Source organism: Pogoniulus pusillus, chromosome 13, assembly GCF_015220805.1.
Source record: "Pogoniulus pusillus isolate bPogPus1 chromosome 13, bPogPus1.pri, whole genome shotgun sequence".
NCBI lineage: Eukaryota > Metazoa > Chordata > Aves > Piciformes > Lybiidae > Pogoniulus > Pogoniulus pusillus.
In genome coordinates, this window is record NC_087276.1 from 5790573 (window position 1) to 5810065 (window position 19493).

Here is a 19493-nt window from a genome sequence, read left to right on the forward strand (position 1 = left end):
TGGCACTAAGTGCCTCAGCCAGGCTTTGCTTCAACACCTCCAGCGACAGTGACTCCACCACCTCCCCGGGCAGCCCATTCCAGTGGCCAATGACTCTCTCAGTGAAGAACTTTCTCCTCACCTCCAGCCTAAATTTCCCCTGGCGTAGCTTGAGACTGTGTCCTCTTGTTCTGGTGTTGGCCCCCTGAGAGAAGAGAGCAACCTCCTCCTGGCCACAACCACCCCTCAGGTAGTTGTAGACAGCAATGAGGTCTCCCCTGAGCCTCCTCTTCTCCAGGCTAACCAATCCCTGGGCAGCCCATTCCAATGCCAATCACTCTCTCTGCCAACAACTTGCTCCTAACATCCAGTCTAGACCTCCCTCAGCACAACTTGACGAGTGACTTTCTTTGTAAGGCAGAACATTCTAGTTAAATCTGTTTAGAATATACCTGGACACAATTAAACGTGCTCCACTGTCAAAAACAAATCACCATTGAACCACAGAAAGGGAATGCTGGGCAATAATTTCATTTAAGAAATGTCTTAATAGCATTCTTGGAACTGCAAATTGCCATCTGCTGATATTTTAAATGCAGAGTAACTGATTTAAAATACAGAGTCACTGATACAACAGTTAAACCCCAACCAGCAGTGTGTATGCTCTGCACTGCTACTAAAAACTACTTTTGAGTCTAATTTTATATTTCATCTGAACCATTTCACTCTATATATGCTTGTAATTCAGCCTAACCTTTTCTTTCTGCATTCATTAATGTAAGAACAACCCAGTGAATGAGTACTATTATATAAAAGATCTATGGCATAGGTACAATTTTATTTTACTCATAAATTTTAATGTCTATTCTCCACTACAGTGAAAATAATGAATCTGAAGTGGCTTTGCCTGTCATTATGGAGAATTATCTTTCTTTTTTTAAAGCCATAAAAAAGGTGTTGTGACTGCTGGAACTCACCCACAAATCTGAGCTTTGTGCTGGGTTTTTTTCCCCCATTTTTTTTAAGTGCCAAACAGCCTTTGGGCAGCCATAATTAGCTTATACCTCACCATGAGAACAATCTTGCTTTTTTTCTTTATAATTTCTCAGTATTTTGTTATTAAAATGTGCTAGTTTAAGCCTGGCTGGCTTATTTTGGTGAGAAGAATTAGATGATAGGCTGTGAAAAGGAAACAATGGTCATGTCTACTGCACTCATAGGCTTGCTGAGATGTATAACAAGAACACAAACATAGAGATAAGAGCCTCTCTATTTGGGATTTGGGCTGCGCTTTACTCTCTAACTTGCTCCCTGACTAATCCTTCTACTTCCTAACCCCCCTGGCTGACCCTCCAAACTCACCTTGAATGTAAGGCAAAGTCTGGGGTAAGGTAGAGGGGTGGGGAGAAGGTGGAAGGGTGGTTGGCAGTCTCTTCTGGGGACTCTGGTTTCTGGGAGGTATATTTCTGCTTGTGTGTATTGTAAATACAGCTTAGCACAATATACAGGCAGATAAGTATATAGCTTCATTCAATTTCCAGCAGCTGAGTCTAGGCTGGGTGATTTTTCTTAAGTGTGGGGGGTTGGGGAACACCCAGTTCTGGGCCCCTCAATTCAAGAGAGATGTTGAGATGCTGGAATGTGTCCAGAGAAGGGTGACAATGTTGGTGAAAGGCCTAGAACACAAACACTATGAGGAGACATCGAGGGAGCTGGGGATGTGCAGCCTGGAGAAGAGGAGGCTCAGATGTGACCTCATTGCTGTCTACAACTATCTGGAGGGAAGAGGGAAGTTATAGCCAGGTGGGGGTTGGCAACCAGCAATAGAACAAGGGGACACAGTCTCATGTTGTGCCAAGGGGAGGTCCAGGCTGGATGTTAGGAGGAAGTTGTTGTCAGAGAGAGTGATTGGCATTGGAATGGGCTGCCCAGGGAGGTGGTGGAGTTGCTGTCCTTGGGGGTGATGAAGCAAAGCCTGGCTGAGGCACTTAGTGCTGTGGTCTGGTTGACTGGACAGGGCTGGGTGCTAGGTTGGACTGGATGATCTTGGAGGTCTCTTCCAACCTCTCTTCAGGTACTTGTAGAGGGCAATGAGGTCACCCCTGAGCCTCTTCTTCTCCAGGCTAAACAACCCCAGATGTCTTCTGGTCTAGATGGAACCAACCAATCAGTTGGATTCTCAGGCCCTCAAAAATAATTTCTATCCGTATAGAACCAATTTGGTTCCCAAGCTTTAAAACATCAGTCATGTTCCTTTCATAATTTAAAAGAAAAATGAGCTGTAATGAATTTAATGCTCAGGCTACAAATTCATGTGTATGACAATCACACAAAGCCTTTTTTAATGTGTGGATATTTAAAACTATTACCCAATCCCTTTTTTGTTGTTGTTTAAATACAAGACAGATGAGGAAAATGCCTAGTAGATATTTGAAATTAAAAGTGATTTTTCTTCTAACATTCACGGAATAAATCCCTATACTGCATGTCCTGCAAGCTTACCTTGTAGAAGGAGAGATTTAATCTACTACAAAAGCTTTCCTAATGATGCATAAATCTTGATTTTCTATAAACTTTCAAGATTAATGTTGCCTTCCAACCTCAATCTTGTTCTCCAGATATAGGTCATACTGGGTTTTGTGTCGTGTTGAATTCAGAAGTGTAAATTCTTTCTACTGTGTCATGAAACCTGTCTGAGGGACAAGGATGATCTGAAGTATGTGTGTCCTTCAAGCTTGGCCCTGACTTCTTTCATTCTGCTCTGCTTTGTAAAGTTGTTGGAAAACTTTGTGTTCTTTGAGCAACACATTGTGCCCAGAGGGGAAGTGTAAAGAAAGTTGGTTTAGGTGAAAAATGAAGCTTTCATCAACCTTAATCTCCATGAGTTCACTCAGAGACTCCAGTTAATGTTGCTGAGTGCATACCCATGTAGAGACTTGTTTCTCAGACTTTTTCAGATGATAATAATGAATAATATTCTGAGAATACAGATATCTTTTCTTCACAGTAAAGCTTCCCTTTTCAGATGATGGAGATGATTTTTTTTCATCTCACTCTGAGCTTGTTGTGATCTTGGTCTTTCCTTTTCAATTCCTGAATGCAAATTCATGGTCAGTCTTTGTCATGAGAGTGCTCCTACCAGTTGGTGTTCCTCTTGCTTACAGAATCCTAGAAGCATAGAATGGTTTAGGTTGGAAGGGACCTCAAGGATCATCCAGTTTCAACCTCCTGCCATAGGCAGGGACACCTCCCACTAGAACAGGTTGCTTGAGACCTCATCCAACCTGGCCTTCAACACCTCCAGGAAGGGAGCAGCCACAACCTCCCTGGGCAACCTGTGCCAGTGTCTCACCACCCTCACTGCAAACAATCCTTTCCTAACATCTAATTGGAATCTCCCCTCTGCCAGTTCAAACCCATTCCCCCTTGTCCTGTCATTACAAGACCTTGTCAATATCCCTCCCCAGCCTCCCCGTAGACCTCCCTTCAGACACTGGAAGGCCACTCTAAAGTATCCTCAAACCCTTCTATTCTCCAGGCTGAAGAGCCCCAACTTTCATAGCCTGTACTCATAGCAGAGCTGCTGCAGCCCTCTGAGCATCCTTGTGGCCCTCCTCTGAATTCACTCTAACAGTTTGATGTCCTTCTTATGTTGGAGCTCCAGAACTTGCTGCAGGTTTCCTTCACATTGAGGACCTGGGGCAGAGATAACTTTTCACTGATACATGTTAAGTTTGCTCCTAGGCCTTGTACTTCACTTTCAAGACACAGTTGTTCTGAGTATCTCAAATTTTGATGCATGCACTTTTCCTAACTCACCTGTGCAGTACTTCTCTCCCTAATTGACACCTTCCTTCATGGTCATCTACTGCTCTCTTTTCTTTGTCACTACTTGCACAACCAGCAGCTGCTGATGCTTTTCTTTGTTCCCAATTTTTGTGAAGGTCGCTTTCTGTGAAAAGATGTGCTAGTTTGAGCCTAGCTAGAATATTTTGGTGAGCAGAATTAGCTTGCAGGATGTGAAAAGGAAACAATGGTGATTTCTACTGCACTCATAGGCTTGCTGAGATGTATAAGAACAAGAACACAAACACAGACAAGAGAGTCTCTCTCTCTTTTGGGGCTGAACTTTTCTCTCTAACCTGCCATCTGTGTGGCTGATCCTGCTTCCTAACCCTCTTGGCTGACCCTCCAAACTCATCTTAAGCATAAGGCAAAGTCTGGGGTAAGGTAGAGGGGTGGGAAAAAGGTCAAAGGGTGTTTGGGAGCTCCTCCTGGGGACTCAGGTTTCTGGGAGGGCTGCTGTGTTTCTGTATTACCTTTCTAACTCATATATTTCTGTATCTGTTGTAACTATTTCTATATTGTGTTAAACTGTAAATATAAAGCTTCATTCCTTAATTTCCAGTTTGACTGAGTCTAGTCTGAGTGATTTTTCTCAAGTGTGGGGAAACAGAGAACATCCAAACCATCACAGAAGGCATGCCTGCATCTGCTCTGCCACTGCCCCTAGCCTGGCATTCAGTTACCTATTTCTGTCCTGTTTCATCAAAAATCTCATTTCTGTGGAAGGAAAATAACAAACAGAATCCTGATATAGTAAATGTTGATTCTAGCTCTTTCAATATCACTCAGGCCTGAACAAAAATCAATTACCTCTTTGAGTGATGAGGGCCACCTCTTTAGAATCTGTAATTACTGATTTTACTAAAGGGATGATTAGTTAATGTTATCTAGGTCACATTGCTCTGTATGCTACTGCAAAAATCCCCCAACTGGCAAATGAACCCCAAATTGTATTAAAACTCCTTTTGTTTGCAAACCCTCCCTCTCCCTCCAACTCTGTCTTGTCTTTGGCAAAGCGTGACAGCAGTTTTTAACATTCTCACTATTTCCCATTTACAGGTGGCAAAGAAATTTGCTTTTGCTTCTTAATTTTTTTTTTCTTCTCCCTGCCAGGTCTGTGTTTTCAAAGGAAATTTTAATTGAGGTCACATTCTTAAACTTTCTGGCTTGTTAGTCATTTGAAGCTTGAGGTTTAAATTCATAGCCTTTTTTGTTCTATTTCTTTGATCTCTGCTCTTTCACTTTTAAGCAGAACAACTTCACTTGCCAGTGGGAATGCTTACAATTAAAGCAAACATCCAAAAACCCTTCCCTTAATTTTAAATTAGAGATTTTCAAAAAGGTTAATGAACACTCTCAAGACATGATCTGAAAATTCAATCTCTCTTGCTGTTGTATTTATAGCACTATATCCTACTTCTGAAAAAAAAAAATCAAACTAAGGATATTAAAGTTTTCCTTTTATGAAGTTTGAGCTCAAAACCATTAAATTCTTTACCTGGAAGGAAATTGTAGTCAGGTTGGGGATCGGTCTCTTCTGCAAGGGAACAAGCAACAGAACAAGGGGACACAGTCTCAAGTTGTGCTGGGGAAGGGATAAGCTGGATGTTAGGAGGAAGTTGTTGCCAGAGAGAGTGATTGGCATTGGAATGGGCTGCCCAGGGAGGTGGTGGAGTCACCGTCCCTGGAGGTGTTGAAGCAAAGCCTGGATGAGGCACTTAGTGCTATGGCCTGGTTGATTGGACAGGGCTGGGTGCTAGTTTGGACTGAGTGGTCTTGGAGGGCTCTTCCAATCTGATTGATACTATGATTCTATGACCTGTGCCATTAGAGCAGTACAGACCACCAGAGCAGCCAGTTGTAGCAGGCAGTTCAGAGGTCCTAGCAGCAGCTGTAATGTTTTTAAACACTTTTAAGTATCATCTCCAGAACAATCTGCTATTTCTTAAAACTGCTGGAGCTGGTGTAATTTCATTTTATTTCATGGCTCACCAAAAATCTTTATTCCTCAGTGATTATGAGAGAGAATGTCCAGGTATTGCTTGTTTACAATGTCCTGCACTTTTCAGGGGGAAAAACAATGTGCAGTGTCTGGCAGAATAATTGATGGCTGAAGAATTGATGGCCCTTCTGCTCACCTTGTCTTCCTCTCCTTTTCCTCCTTAAGGAAAGAGAAATCCTAGACTGGATTTTGAAGTACATAATCAACAACTGGTGGGCCTCAGCTTAGAGATGCAGTGTGGTGTGGAGTCTTGGCTCTGTGATGTCTGAAGGTATGACTGTGCTATTTGTGGCTTGAATGTTAAAGAGTCATAGGTGGCAGAAGGGACTATTATGGAGGTCCTGGCCTTGGGATAATACCATGCTTCCTGGCAGCCCTCAGGACCCAATTACTTTGACAAATTGATTCCAGGTCTTCATTTTGGTGTGGTGCATTGTAGCTGAGTTCAGGAAAGTGGTAGTGGGCAGAAAAGTAGTTTTACTGCAATGATGCACAATCTTAGGCAACCATTTCATTACTTTATTGATTTGGGAAATCAGTTTTAAACTTCAAGGTATTTTCTGTTTCAAATAACCATTCTGTTTCCAGAACTAACTGCAATAGGTCAAATGCTCAGTAACAGAAAAATTTACAGCAGACCAGTCTTTTCTCTTACTGCTGTTGGCAGAAGACACAGCTGAGTGGTCATTGTGCTCTTTCGAGAGGGTTTTAGTGCTGTGTTTGAATTATGCTGCATAACCTTCAGCACAAAGCTGCAAAGTTTTAATATGCTGAATATTTCTCCCTAAGGGCTACTATTAAAGATAAGATGGTTCCTTTCTGACTAGGGTGTGCCACACCACAGCTGCTGTTCATGCTTTTGGAATGGAGTATTTCTGTGTTAAATTAATTAAAACAGTAGGAATTGCATTAGTAGGGAGTTACTGTTTGGTTTTAGGAAAATCACAGAATCAAGCAGGTTGGAAGGGACCTCCCAAGTTCATCTAGTCTAATTTGTCACCTAGCCCTAGCCAATCAACTAGACCATGGCACTAAGTGCCTCAGCCAGGCTTTCCTTGAACATCTCTAGGGATGGCAATTCCACCACCTCCCTGGGCAGCCCATTCCAATGCCAATCACTCTCTCTGCCAAAAACTTCCTCCTAACATCCAGCCTAGACCTCCCCCAGCACAGCTGGAGACTCTGTCCCCTTGTTCTGTCACTGGTTGCCTGGCAGAAGAGCTCAGCTTCCCCTGGCTATGGCCTCCCTTCAGGTAGTTGTAGACAGCAATGAGGTCACCTCTGAGCCTCCTCTTCTCCAGGCTGCACACCCCCAGCAACCTCAGCCTCTCCTCACAGGGCTGTGCTCCGGGCCCCTCACCAGCGTCGTTGCCCTTCTCTGGGCACATTCCAATATCTCAACATCTCTCTTGAATTGAGAAGCCCAGAACTGGACACAGTACCCAAGGCATGGCCTGACAAGTTGTTTGCCCCAGTCAGCCTCACCTGTCCTTCAAGAATATTTGTTCTGATCTGATTTCCCTCCTAAGGACTATTCTGACACTGAAGTAATTGCAATTCTAGGAACTATTCCAGCCATGACTTATATCCATAATTTGTATAAATGTGTATCTAGAAATTGCATAAAATATGCAAGTTGAGTCAGATTGCTCTTTCAGGCTTTTGCAGCAGTTTTATTCTCTAGTATAAAATATTTGTTCCCCTTTTATTTCATTATATTATGCTTTTCCTTCATTATGTAACACAAATATGCATTTTAGATGTTTTAAGATTGGGAAAAATCTCCAATACACACAAAAAATAGATCAATATAAGGTTTTAGTGTCTGTATACACTAAACAAAGTAGATATTTGGAAGCAAAAGCTCTCATTTCTATTCAGTCTACAGCAGGTTTATGTCTTTCGAGTTAATATGCTCAGACAAAAAAATAGTTAAACAAATATGAACCTGTGGTGGCAAATTAGCAAGGATGTTTTTCTGATGAAGATCTAATGGTGTATGAAACTTCCAAAGACCATTATTAAAAGCACTTCAGGATTGCTCTCAAGCAGTCAAATAACCTTTTATTGCAAATATTTTTGTTATGGAACCTGTGCAAGCACAAAGACTTATAAATAGGTCTTTAAAGACCTCTTTGTTGATTTAAATACTTTTGCTTCATGCAACCTGAGTCATTCTCTAGCCTTTTACAACAGCCTTATTGAAAGTCTTTTTATGCTCATTTTCATTTTCTCCTCACTTGAACTTTTTCATGTACTCTTTTTTAATAGTGTCTCCTTTTGCTGCCTTCTGGTATTTTAGTACACTTTTTCATAAGGTATTCATATGGCCATTTATTTTCCTGGGACTTTAACAAATAGAAGCAACAGCAGAACTGCCTCTCTCAAATGAGTTCCAAGAGTCCTGGAAATGCACCAACTAGGATGTCTTTTCCTGTATATACTTTCTGTTTTCTTTCTCTCTCTCCCCTCTCTGGAACTCTGAAATATGTTTTCAATAATGCAATTCTATTGTCAAGTATCATCTTTGAAATCTTTTTGGCAAAGAAGAGGACTTATTTATCCATCCACTAAATTCTATTTATCATAGAATTATAGAATGGGTTGGGATGGAAGGGACCTTCAAAGGTCATCTGGTGTAATCCCCTGCAGTGAGTAGGGACACCCATCACTGGATTAGGTTGCTCAGAGCCTTACGCAGCCCGACACTCATACCATCTCCAAGTCTGTATTAGTAATGAGGATTGTTCTGACCCCAGTACATAGAATCAGTCAGGGTTGGAAGGGACCACAAGGAGCATCTAGTTCCAAGTCCTCTGCCATGGGCAGGGGCAGCCTACCCTAGATCAGGTTGGCCACATCCTCAGCCAGCCTGGCCTTAAACACCTCCTGGGCTTAAACACCTCCGGGCATGGGGCCTCAACCACCTCCCTGGGCAACCCATTCCAGGCTCTCACCACTCTCATGCTGAACAGCTTCCTCCTCACATCCAGTCTGAATCTCCCCACTTCCAGCTTTGCTCCATACCCTTAGTCCTGCTGCTCCCTGATATCCTAAAATATCCCTCCCCATCTTTTTTGTAGGCCTGTTTTCAGATAGTGGAAGGCCACAAGAAGGTCACCTCAGAGCCTTCTCTTCAGCAGACTGAACAGCCCCAACTCTTTCAGCCTGTCCTCATAGCAGAGCTGCTGCAGCCCTCTGATCATCCTCCTGTTCCTTCTCTGGACATGCTCCAGCACGTCCACATCACTTGGTCATGTTGAAGTTTATGAGGTTAATTTGGGTCCACATCTTCTGACATCCCATTCCTGCAGTGTAATGACAACTCCACTGGGGTTGGTGTCACCTGCATTGAACACCTTGAGGGAGACATGACCCCAGATCACTGTCAGATGGGTTTTAAACTAGCCAGTCTAGAATTGTAAGAGTGGTCCCATTAACATGACAGATGTACCTGACCAACTCCATAAATGAATTCTAATCCCATTGGAAGCCAAGGGTAAGTTACCTGTCTCACACTTCTTTTGGAAGACTGCAATTGGTCAATTCCTTGTGAGATTTTTGGCTGCAAAGTAATTTTACCATGCTCCTGTCCTTGTAGTTTAATGCATCAGCAAAATAACCACTTAATGAAGAGATTTCTCTGTGATTTCTCCTATGAGTGAAGTATTCTATTGATTACCAATGTATCAGTGGTACCATGGCATGCAAAGTCTGTGAAATTATGGAGTATTTCAAGAGCAGTAGAAAACAATTAGAGCAATGCAGTAGCAGCTGTGAACAGCTGAGTGTCTCAAAGGAAATAAACTGCTGTCAGAGAGTTAAGATGTACGCAAAGTACACAGATGTACATCGGTGTAAAGGTGAGCTGAAGCTTTGCACTTTAAGAGTTAGAGAAAAGGAGTAAATGAATCCAGTAAGAGGTCTGGAGGAGATGTCTTACTGCACACAAGGAAAGTGATCAGTTGGTGTTGGTGCATCGATACGCTGAACATAGATATTCTTCCTGCAGCACATTGCAGCGGCAGGTTTGTTTTCTGGCCACACATCCTGCTTCTGCCAAGGTAAATGTACAAAGCAAGATAAATTTGCACTTGGTTGAGCAGAAGGTAATTGAAATGGATTTTACAATAATTTGAATATGCAAATTAGCAGCATGAGTTGTTGTTTGCCCTTTTCATTGTTCAGCTCGTCGCAGGAGATCAGAGTTCTCTGTCAATTGGTGGGCAGAAAAAAAAGAGGAACAACAAAACTCGCAAACAAACCTGTAGTACTTTTTCGTGGTGATACTTCAGGTGCTTCTGCCAGCTGAGGGGGTGATGAGGTGCAGGCTAAGTGTTTCAGATTGAGCTCTTCAGTCACATTTCTCTACTGTTCTTAACTTTACTCAAATACGCTTAATTGATTGCTAAGACATCATTGTTTCTTGCACAAGTTGCTCTAATTTGAACCAATTAGAATATAATTACATTGGTTTATACTTGATTAGACTCTCAAGTAGCTTCTTCAGGCTAAGGTTATCCCTCTGGATTTATATTTTGAGAACTCTCTTGGCTTGCACTGGAAGATTCAGGTAAAATAAGAGGGCCTATAAACTCAAGAAGTGCTGCTACTTTCAAATTCATGAAATTACTGTTCAGGAACTTTGTTGTTCCATAGTTCATTTTTTCCAAAGCATTGGAACAAGAACCATACAGAGGCAATTCACTGCACTTGCATTTCTCAGGTAGCTCTATTCAATCTCTGTTAAGGCCACACTGTGAATTCTTGGAAGAAATGCCCCTGGAATAGAAATTTCCTCATTATCCTTATGATTAAGGCTCATGCCAAAAAAATAATTTAATTTCACTTCTCTCTTGTCATTATTTTTAATTCCTTACAGATCCATAAGCCAAAAAGGGCTGGGAATTGCTCACGCATTCACCCTGATATTAAAACATTTAGCTACTTCCACGCATGCATAAATCTAAAGCCCATAATGTGATGCAGAGTTTTAAAGTATTAATGGCTGTGAGATAGCTGTGGACTGTTTTCTTTTCTTGTAAAAGGTATTTTTAATGTACAGGATTCTGAAAAATGAAGCAGTTAGGATACATTGTCTTCGAAAAATAAACAGGTGTGATGGTTTGGGGGTTACCCCACCCCCCCCACACTTTGTATTTGCCCCAGCTAACTCAGACGGACCCTGGGAATATAGATGAAGCAATTTATTTACAGCTAGCAGAATTTACAAGCAGATATTTACAATATATACACTTATATACAATTATATACAGAAATATACAAAGGATAAACAATACAAAAGCACAACTCCCCTCCCAGAAACCTGAGTCCCCAGGAGGGGCTCTCAAACCACCCCAGCACCCCCCCCCCCCGGCCCTCTCAACCTTACCCCAGTTCTCAGGAAGAAAAGAGGTGCAGCCAAGAGGTTAGGGAGCAAGGTTAGTAGGAGCAGGGTTAATGAGATGTGACCAGGTCTAAGGCAAAAGCAAGAGTGAGAAACAAAATGGAGAAAAAGTCTTTCTTATTCCCAGAGTTCTCAGCGAGACTGTGAGAGAAGTTGACATCAATTGTTCTCATTTCACTGCCTGTTATCTAGTTCTGTTACCAAAACATTCCAGCTTGCTTCAAACTAGCACAACAGGGAAGAAGGAAATATTTATACACCTATGAAATGTTGACGTTTAAGCACTTCTCCCTGGTAAGTCCAGTGGAATTCTATCAGCAATTCGTTTCCCACAGTACTGTTGGTCTGGATTTATGTTGGGTTTGCTGTTAGATATTGATGTCACCTGTGAAGTCACTTAGTAATAAGGTGTTTTTCTTTGGTGCGCATAGAAATTACATGCTTAGTCATCTTCACATGAGTAATTCACTCACACTCTCCCTGTCCAGAGAAGGGCGACGAGGCTGGGGAGAGGCCTCGAGCACAGCCCTACGAGGAGAGGCTGAGGGAGCTGGGATTGGTTAGCCTGGAGAAGAGGAGGCTCAGGGGAGACCTTATTGCTGTCTACAACTACCTGAGGGGAGGTTGTGGCCAGGAGGAGGTTGCTCTCTTCTCTCAGGTGGCCAGCACCAGAACAAGAGGACACAGCCTCAGGCTGTGCCAGGGGAAATTTAGGCTGGAGGTGAGGAGAAAGTTCTTCCCTGAGAGAGTCATTGGACACTGGAATGGGCTGCCCGGGGAGGTGGTGGAGTCGCCGTCCCTGGAGCTGTTCAAGGCAGGACTGGACGTGGCACTTGGTGCCATGGTCTGGCCTTGAGCTCTGTGGTAAAGGGTTGGACTTGATGATCTGTGAGGTCTCTTCCAACCTTGGTGATACTGTGAGACTGTGAAATCTGAGCTGCTTCATGCGGCCTGCTGAGGCCTTGTAGGCCTGAGGTGGGCAGGGCAGCTCTGGCCTGCTCTCAGGCCTGTCAAGGATGTAAGGGGTGGAGGATTCTAGACAGTTTTAGTCCCTTAGCCTGTGGGTGTATTCATTCCACCTGATTGCATATATACACCTGCAAATAGAAGCTCTCCTTAAACTTGCAGGCAGTGTGCAGTGTTTGCATTCTTACTCTCCAAAAGGCGTAAGTCTCACTTCTGTCCTGTCGCGGGTGGCTCGTGGCCTCAAACTGTGACACAGCTGGGTTACAGAACCATAAATTCCTTTCTGTTTACATGAGGAAATGTAAATAGACCCCCTCCCTGGGGGTCTGGGGTGGTGAAAAGCTCAACAGGAGCCTGCAGTGTGAGTGCAGCCCAGACACAACCCTGTGCTGGGCTGCAGCAAGAGCAGTGTGGGAAGCAGGGCAAGGGAGGGGATTCTGCCCCTTGGCTCTGCTCTCCTCAGACCCCACCTGGAGTCCTGGGTGCAGTTCACCAGCACAAGAAGGACATAGAAATGTTGGAGTGAGTCCAGGGGAGGGCCACAATGATGTTCAGAGGGCTGCAGCAGCTCTGCTATGAGGACAGGCTACAAGAGTTGGGGCTCTGCAGCCTGGAGAAGAGAAGGCTTTGAGGATACCTTAGAGTGGCCTTACAGTGTCTGAAGGAGCCTACACGAAGGCTGGGGAGGGACTATTGACAAGGTCTTGTAATGACAGGACAAGGAGTAATGGGTTTAAAGTGGCAGAGGGGAGGTTCCAAGTAGATGTTAGGAAAGGGTTCTTTGCAGTGAGGGTGGTGAGACACTGGCACAGGTTGCCCAGGGAGGTTGTGGCTGCTCTGTCCCTGGAGGAGTTCAAGGCCAGGTTGGATGAGGCCTTGAGTGAGCTGCTCTAGTGGGAGGTGTCCCTGTCTATGGCGGGGGGTTGGATCTGGATGATCCTTGAGGTCCCTTCCAACTCAAACCATTCTATGATAGTGGGTGAAAAGTTCCTGATAGCATCCTTTGGATGCTTCTACCACCAGTTCTTGATTTTTTCTTAGAACAAAATGTTGCTGTGGAAGTGGATAGCAACCCTGTAGTTGCTGCAACCTCCACAAAAGATCCTGCTAGCCTCCCAAAGTGAGTTGCATGATATATGTAAAGGTTATAGCCATCACGAAGTTGAGAAGCTCATTACTTGGTGGCTCGAGTGTTGGGATAATGGAGACAGTAAGACTCAGGAGGTAGAGAAGCCAAGGAGTTGGGACCAACAGCTACAGAAGGCATCTTGGAAATGAAGCACACCCTCTGTGTGACTCCTGCTGAGCGTGAGGAACAAGTATCTCTTTAGACATATACTGCCTAGACAAGTGGACAACCACTGGGATATGTGTAATGAATCTGAGGTCACTGACTGTGCAAGAGCTGACCTGGGTGACCTGCAGACACCACTAGATCTGGATGAGTGTCTGCCAGAGTAGCATCCTGTTGCATTTGCTCTGAGAAGCACATTTTCTCTTCTGTTGACTTAATTATGGAGCCTGTAGAATAAGCTTGAACCAGTGTCACTTAAAGATTGTCGGTTTTAGATTCAACCAGCACCAATGTTCTTCTCATTTCATGTATCCTTGTCTTCTTTCAGATCATAGCTTCTCCAGAAGTGATGTGTACATCAGCCCTGCTTGCTTCTCTGTATCCAGTGAGCTGTTACAGGTAGGCAGTGGATTATTCTGCATTCTTCTCTGACAAAGCCCTGTTCAGTAGATCTTAATGTTCAGAAAGAAAGGACAGAACCTTTCACCTTCTAATGATAAATGCATGTATTGAGTACTAGTATTAAAATGGAATACCTGAATTTCTGAAGAGCTCGCATCCTGTGGAGGAAAGATGCTTTCTTTCCCTTACTGAGTAATTTCTTACTGGTAAAAATATGAATCACCATCTATACATATACTGAAATAGAGATTTAAATGTACAGGGTCTTACTCAAGTAGGAGCTTGAGGCTCACCCAGATGGGCTGGCAGGAAGTAGGAGGAAATGACACCTCTTTCATAGAATCATAGAATCAACCAGGTTGGAAGAGACCTCCAAGATCATCCAGTCCAACCTAGCACCCAGCCCTATCCAATCAACCAGACCATGGCACTAAGTGCCTCAGCCAGGCTTTTCTTGAAGACCCCCAGGGACGGTGACTCCACCACCTCCCTGGGCAGCCCATTCCAATGCCAATCACTCTCTCTGTGAAGAACTTCTTCCTAATATCCAGCCTATACCTACCCTGGCATAACTTGAGACTGTGTCCCCTTGTTCTATTGCTGGTTGCCTGGGAGAAGAGGCCACCCCCCACCTGGCTACAATGTCCCTTCAGGTAGTTGTAGACAGTGATAAGATCACCCCTGAGCCTCCTCTTCTCCAGGCTAAACAGGCCCAGCTCCCTCAACCTCTCCTCATAGGATTTGTGCTCCAGGCCCCTCACCAGCTTTGTTGCCCTTCTCTGGACATGTTCCAGCACCTCAACATCCTTCTTGAATTGAGGGGCCCAGAAACTGCCCATACTCTACTTGCATCTGCTGTACATAATTTAGTGTTGCAATTCTTAAATCCCTGACAGAATAACAATTTGGGAACCAGCTTTTTGCTGCCAGCTAGTGCAATGTGTAATTTCACCTGTCTGGGATCTATTCTTCAGGGCTTATGTCCCCTGCAGGTGGTAGAGGGATGCTGCAGTACTGCAAATGTCCAAAAATCCATATGTGCTCGTTGTGTAGCATCTGCTGATGGAGATTAATGGCACCTACCTCTTTATATACCTAGCTATTATATTTTCTATTTCACTGATTTTAGCAGCAGAGTAAACTGATCTCTCTGGTTACCTGGGACATGAAATCTTGAAAATTGCTCACCAGTGTTGATATTCTTGAATTAATCAGCAGGGATAGAAATTAAAACAAAGCCTTGGAATAAAAAGGATTTTAACTTGCCATATTAATCTCTCATATTAAAGTTTCTTCACTGGCATAAAAGAAGAATTCTGATTGCAAACACTGAAGTTGTATCTGTAAAGCCAGTTATAATGTAAGGTCTGGAGACTAGTTCTTGCTTCCTTTTCTTTGTCAAAAGTCCAGATATTGGTATCATCACAAGCAGTAGCCCTATATGGCATTAATTACATAAGACATAGGAATAATGATCAGTTACATTTATGAGGGGACAGAGACTGCTCAGCAAGTTTGCTGATGACACCAAGCTGGGAGGCTTGGCTGATCCAGCTGAAGGCTGTGCGGCCATCCAGAGAGACCTGGGCAGACTGAGAGCTGGGCACAGAGGAACCAGATGAGGTTCAACAAGGACAAGTGCAGAGTCTTGCATCTGGGGAGGAATAAGAAACTGCACCAGTACAGGCTGGGAGGTGACTGCAGCCCTGTGGAGAGGGACCTGGGAGTGCTGGTGGCTAACAAGTTACCCATGGCACAGCAATGTGCCCTTGTGGCTAAGAAGGCCAATGGGATCCTGGGGTGTATTAGGAAGAGTGTGTCCAGCAGATCAAGGGAAGTTCTCCTCTCCCTCTACTCTGCCCTGGTGAGACCTCATCTTGAATACTGTGTTCAGTTTTGGGCTCCCCAGTTGAAGAGGGACAGGGATCTGCTGGAGAGGGTACGGTGGAGAGTTACAAGGATGATGAGGGGACTGGAGGACATGGCTGATGAGGAGAGGCTGAGGGACCTGGGGCTGTTTAGTCTGGAGAAAAGAAGACTTAGAGGGTATTTGATAAATGTTTATAAGTATCTGAAGGCTGCCAGGAGTGGGGGGACAGGCTCTGCTCACTGCTTCCTGGGGTAGGACAAGGAGCAATGGGTGTAAATTGCAGCAAAAGAAGTTCCACCTCAACATAAGGGGGAACTTCTTTACTCTAAGGATCACAGAGCACTGGAACAGGCTCCCCAGAGAGGTTTTGGGGTCTCCTTCCCTGGAGACTTCCATGGCCTGTCTGGATGTGCTCCTCTGTGATCTGTGTTAGATAGGATTGTCCTGCTCTGGCAGGGGAGGTTGGACTCAATGATCTCCTTGGGTCCCTTCCAACCCCTAACATCCTGTGACAATTATTTTATATTCCTTCAAAAAATCCTGAACTGTTTCTAATAGTTCTGACAATTGTCCACCCAGACTGACACTCTATATTAGTGAAGCCCTAGTTCTGCCTTTGATCAAGGAAATATTGCCTGCATCTTTACATCAATTAGTATTCTATGACCTTTAATCTGAGATTAGTGTCCAAACACAGAAATAGAGAATTTCCAAATGCTTCTAGACAAGGCAATGAAGGGGCCTACATTATTACATTAATTGGAAAACACAATTATGAACAAAAATTAAGGCAAGTACTATTTAATTAAGTTTAAAACAATTGAAACACTTCTAAAAGTGGAAATACATACCTGTGTCTTCTACTGAAAAGAAGAAGAAATAGTTTCCCCTTATATGAGAGTTGAGATCACAGGATATTAGGGGTTGGAAGGGACCCAAGGAGATCATCCAGTCCAACCCCCCTGCCAGAGCAGTACAATGCTATCTAACACAGATCACAAAGGAACACATCCAGACAGCCCTTGAAAGGCTCCAGAGATGGCAAATAAAAAGCTACTATGAGGAAACCTTGTCAGTTTTCAACTCTTCATGCTAACCGAGGCTGTAACTGGTATTCTAATTTGAAGTTGAGCTAATGCAGAGTTTTGTTACTTTTTCTGTTGCAAAATAATCACTAAACAATCAGCCTTCAAAGCAATGCAACAGACACTTTTGTGTGAATCAGAACTAATCAAACATTCATGACTGTTGTTTATGTGTACTGAGTCATCTGGCTAAATGGGAAAAGAACTAAGAGCTTCAGTTTGCACTTTTCTCTGCTCCCCTGCTTTCAGCCATTTACTACTCCTGTGTCTCATGGATGCTTAGCAATCTATTTCTAATCCCTTCAGACGAGAGCAGAGTGTTGGTAACACTTATTTTACACCTGATGATTTTTTCCCTTCAGCAGATGCAATGTATGCAGACTTCTGATTTCTTTCAGAAAGTTTAAGTTGATTTTATGGTATAAATATTTATTCCTTTAGGGGATATGTGTGTGCACTAATAAGTAAACAGCCTGCATAATGTAACATAGCATTATTTTAGCAAATGTCACAGTGTTAAATGAATTTGAGTAGTCACAGAACTGTGCAATGTAGAAGGAGAATCATCTCTGAAGGTCTGGAGAGTGTTTATACAGTAGAGTAATAAGATTTACAGTTAATATTCAGCTCTACACATTAAGGGCCAGTGTTAGCTCATGTTTTCAAAAGAGGCTGTGGTTTGAGTTCTGCACTTATCCCAGTGTTGTGTGAAGTTTTAGAGAAAATTTAGATGAAGTAGTCCAAGAGTGACTTAGGAATTCAGGCTTATCAATTCCTATGAAGAGCTGTTGTTAACCAGCTATGGCTTTTGGGTAGAACAAAAACATGAGGCAGACTCTTGGACCTGTGTTCAGCATTGCAACACTAGGATATAGTATAGAACCATAGACTAAACCAGGTTGGAAAAGACCTTTAAGATCATCCAGTCCAACCTAGCACCCAGCCCTAGCCAGTCAACTAGACCATGGCACTGAATGCCTTAGCCAGACTTTTCCTGAACACCTCCAGGGACAGTGACTCCACCACCTCCCTGGGCAGCCCATTCCAACGCCAATCACTCTCTCTGCCAACAACTTTCTCCTAACATCCAGCCTAGACCTCCCCTTGATACAACTTGAGACTGCATCTCCTTGTTCTGTTGCTGGTTGCCTGAGAGAAGACACCAACCCCCACCTGGCTACAGCCTCCCTTCAGGTAGTTGTAGAGAGCAACGAGGTCACCCCTGAGCCTCCTGTTCTCCAGGCTGCACACCCCCAGCTCCCTCTGCCTCTCCTCACATGGCTGTGCTCCAGGCCTCTCACCAGTGTTGTTGCCCTTCGCTGGACACATTCCAGTACCTCAACATCTCTCCTGAACTGTGGAGCCCAGAACTGAACACAGTACTCAAGGTGTGGCCTGAGCAGTGCTGAGTACAGGGGAAGAATGACCTCCCTTGTCCTACTGGCCACACTGTTTCTGATTCAGACCAGGATGCCATTGGCTCTCTTGGCCACCTGGGCACACTGCTGGCTTATCTTAGCCTTTTCAGTGGATTAATAAAAGGAAAGGATTCATCTTAAAGACTAATGCAAGGAGCACAAATATGAACCCTGTGACACCTGCCTCTTGGGTGCCACTGAGAACTGTAAATTCAGTTTCCATAAACAAAGCAAGCATTCAGACTGTTGCATCAATTCTTCACTGAAAATTAAACTTTGTGTGTGGATGGTTTTAAACTGGCAGTAGACTCCTGGGCTAAATAAAAATGGTCAGACCTGGGCCACGATTGTCTGGAAAAAAATGGAGTTTCTGCCAGCTCTTATTTTCAAAGTCTTCTTGATTGCTTTAATATTATTGATTGCTGCTTAGTGAAAAAGTTGTAGAGTTCCCCCTGGGGCATGTTATGATACAGACATACCAGCATTATTTGCCAACTGTTTGAAGATGGCTGGAGAGCAGCCAAACAGAAAGGGATCTGGGGGTGCTGATTGATATCCACCTGAACATGAGCCAGCAGTGTGCCCAGGTGGCCAAGAGAGCCAGTGGCATCCTGGCCTGCATCAGCAATGGTGTGGCCAGCAGGAGCAGGGAGGTCATTCTGCCCCTGTACTCTGCACTGGTTAGACCACACCTTGAGTGCTGTGTTCAGTTCTGGGCCCCCCAGTTTAGGAGGGACATTGAGATGCTTGAGCGTGTCCAGAGAAGGGCGACGAGGCTGGGGAGAGGCCTTGAGCACAGCCCTACGAGGAGAGGCTGAGGGAGCTGGGATTGGTTAGCCTGGAGAAGAGGAGGCTCAGGGGAGACCTTATTGCTGTCTACAAGTACCTGAGGGGAGGTTGTGGCCAGGAGGAGGTTGCTCTCTTCTCTCAGGTAGCCAGCACCAGAACAAGAGGACACAGTCTCAAGCTATGCCAGGGGAGATTTAGGCTGGAGGTGAGGAGAAAGTTCTTCACTGAGAGAGTCATTGGACACTGGAATGGGCTGCCCGGGGAGGTGGTGGAGTCGCCGTCCCTGGAGCTGTTCAAGGCAGGATTGGACGTGGCACTTGGTGCCATGGTCTGGCCTTGAGCTCTGTGGTAAAGGGTTGGACTTGATGATCTATGAGGTCTCTCCCAACCTTGTGATATATAGAATATTAAATGCCATTTTGTTACAATAGGATG

At 44.1% G+C, this 19493-nt stretch overlaps 1 long non-coding RNA gene across 1 annotated transcript in view; it reads left to right on the plus strand.

The window, feature by feature from the left end:
* The window catches only part of LOC135180288 (uncharacterized), a 112620-nt gene that overhangs the window by 89353 nt on the left and 3774 nt on the right, over nucleotides 1–19493 (plus strand). The window contains exon 2 of the long non-coding RNA XR_010304365.1: nucleotides 13823–13893. This is a non-coding gene — a long non-coding RNA (uncharacterized LOC135180288). The remainder of the gene's footprint in view (nucleotides 1–13822; nucleotides 13894–19493) is intronic.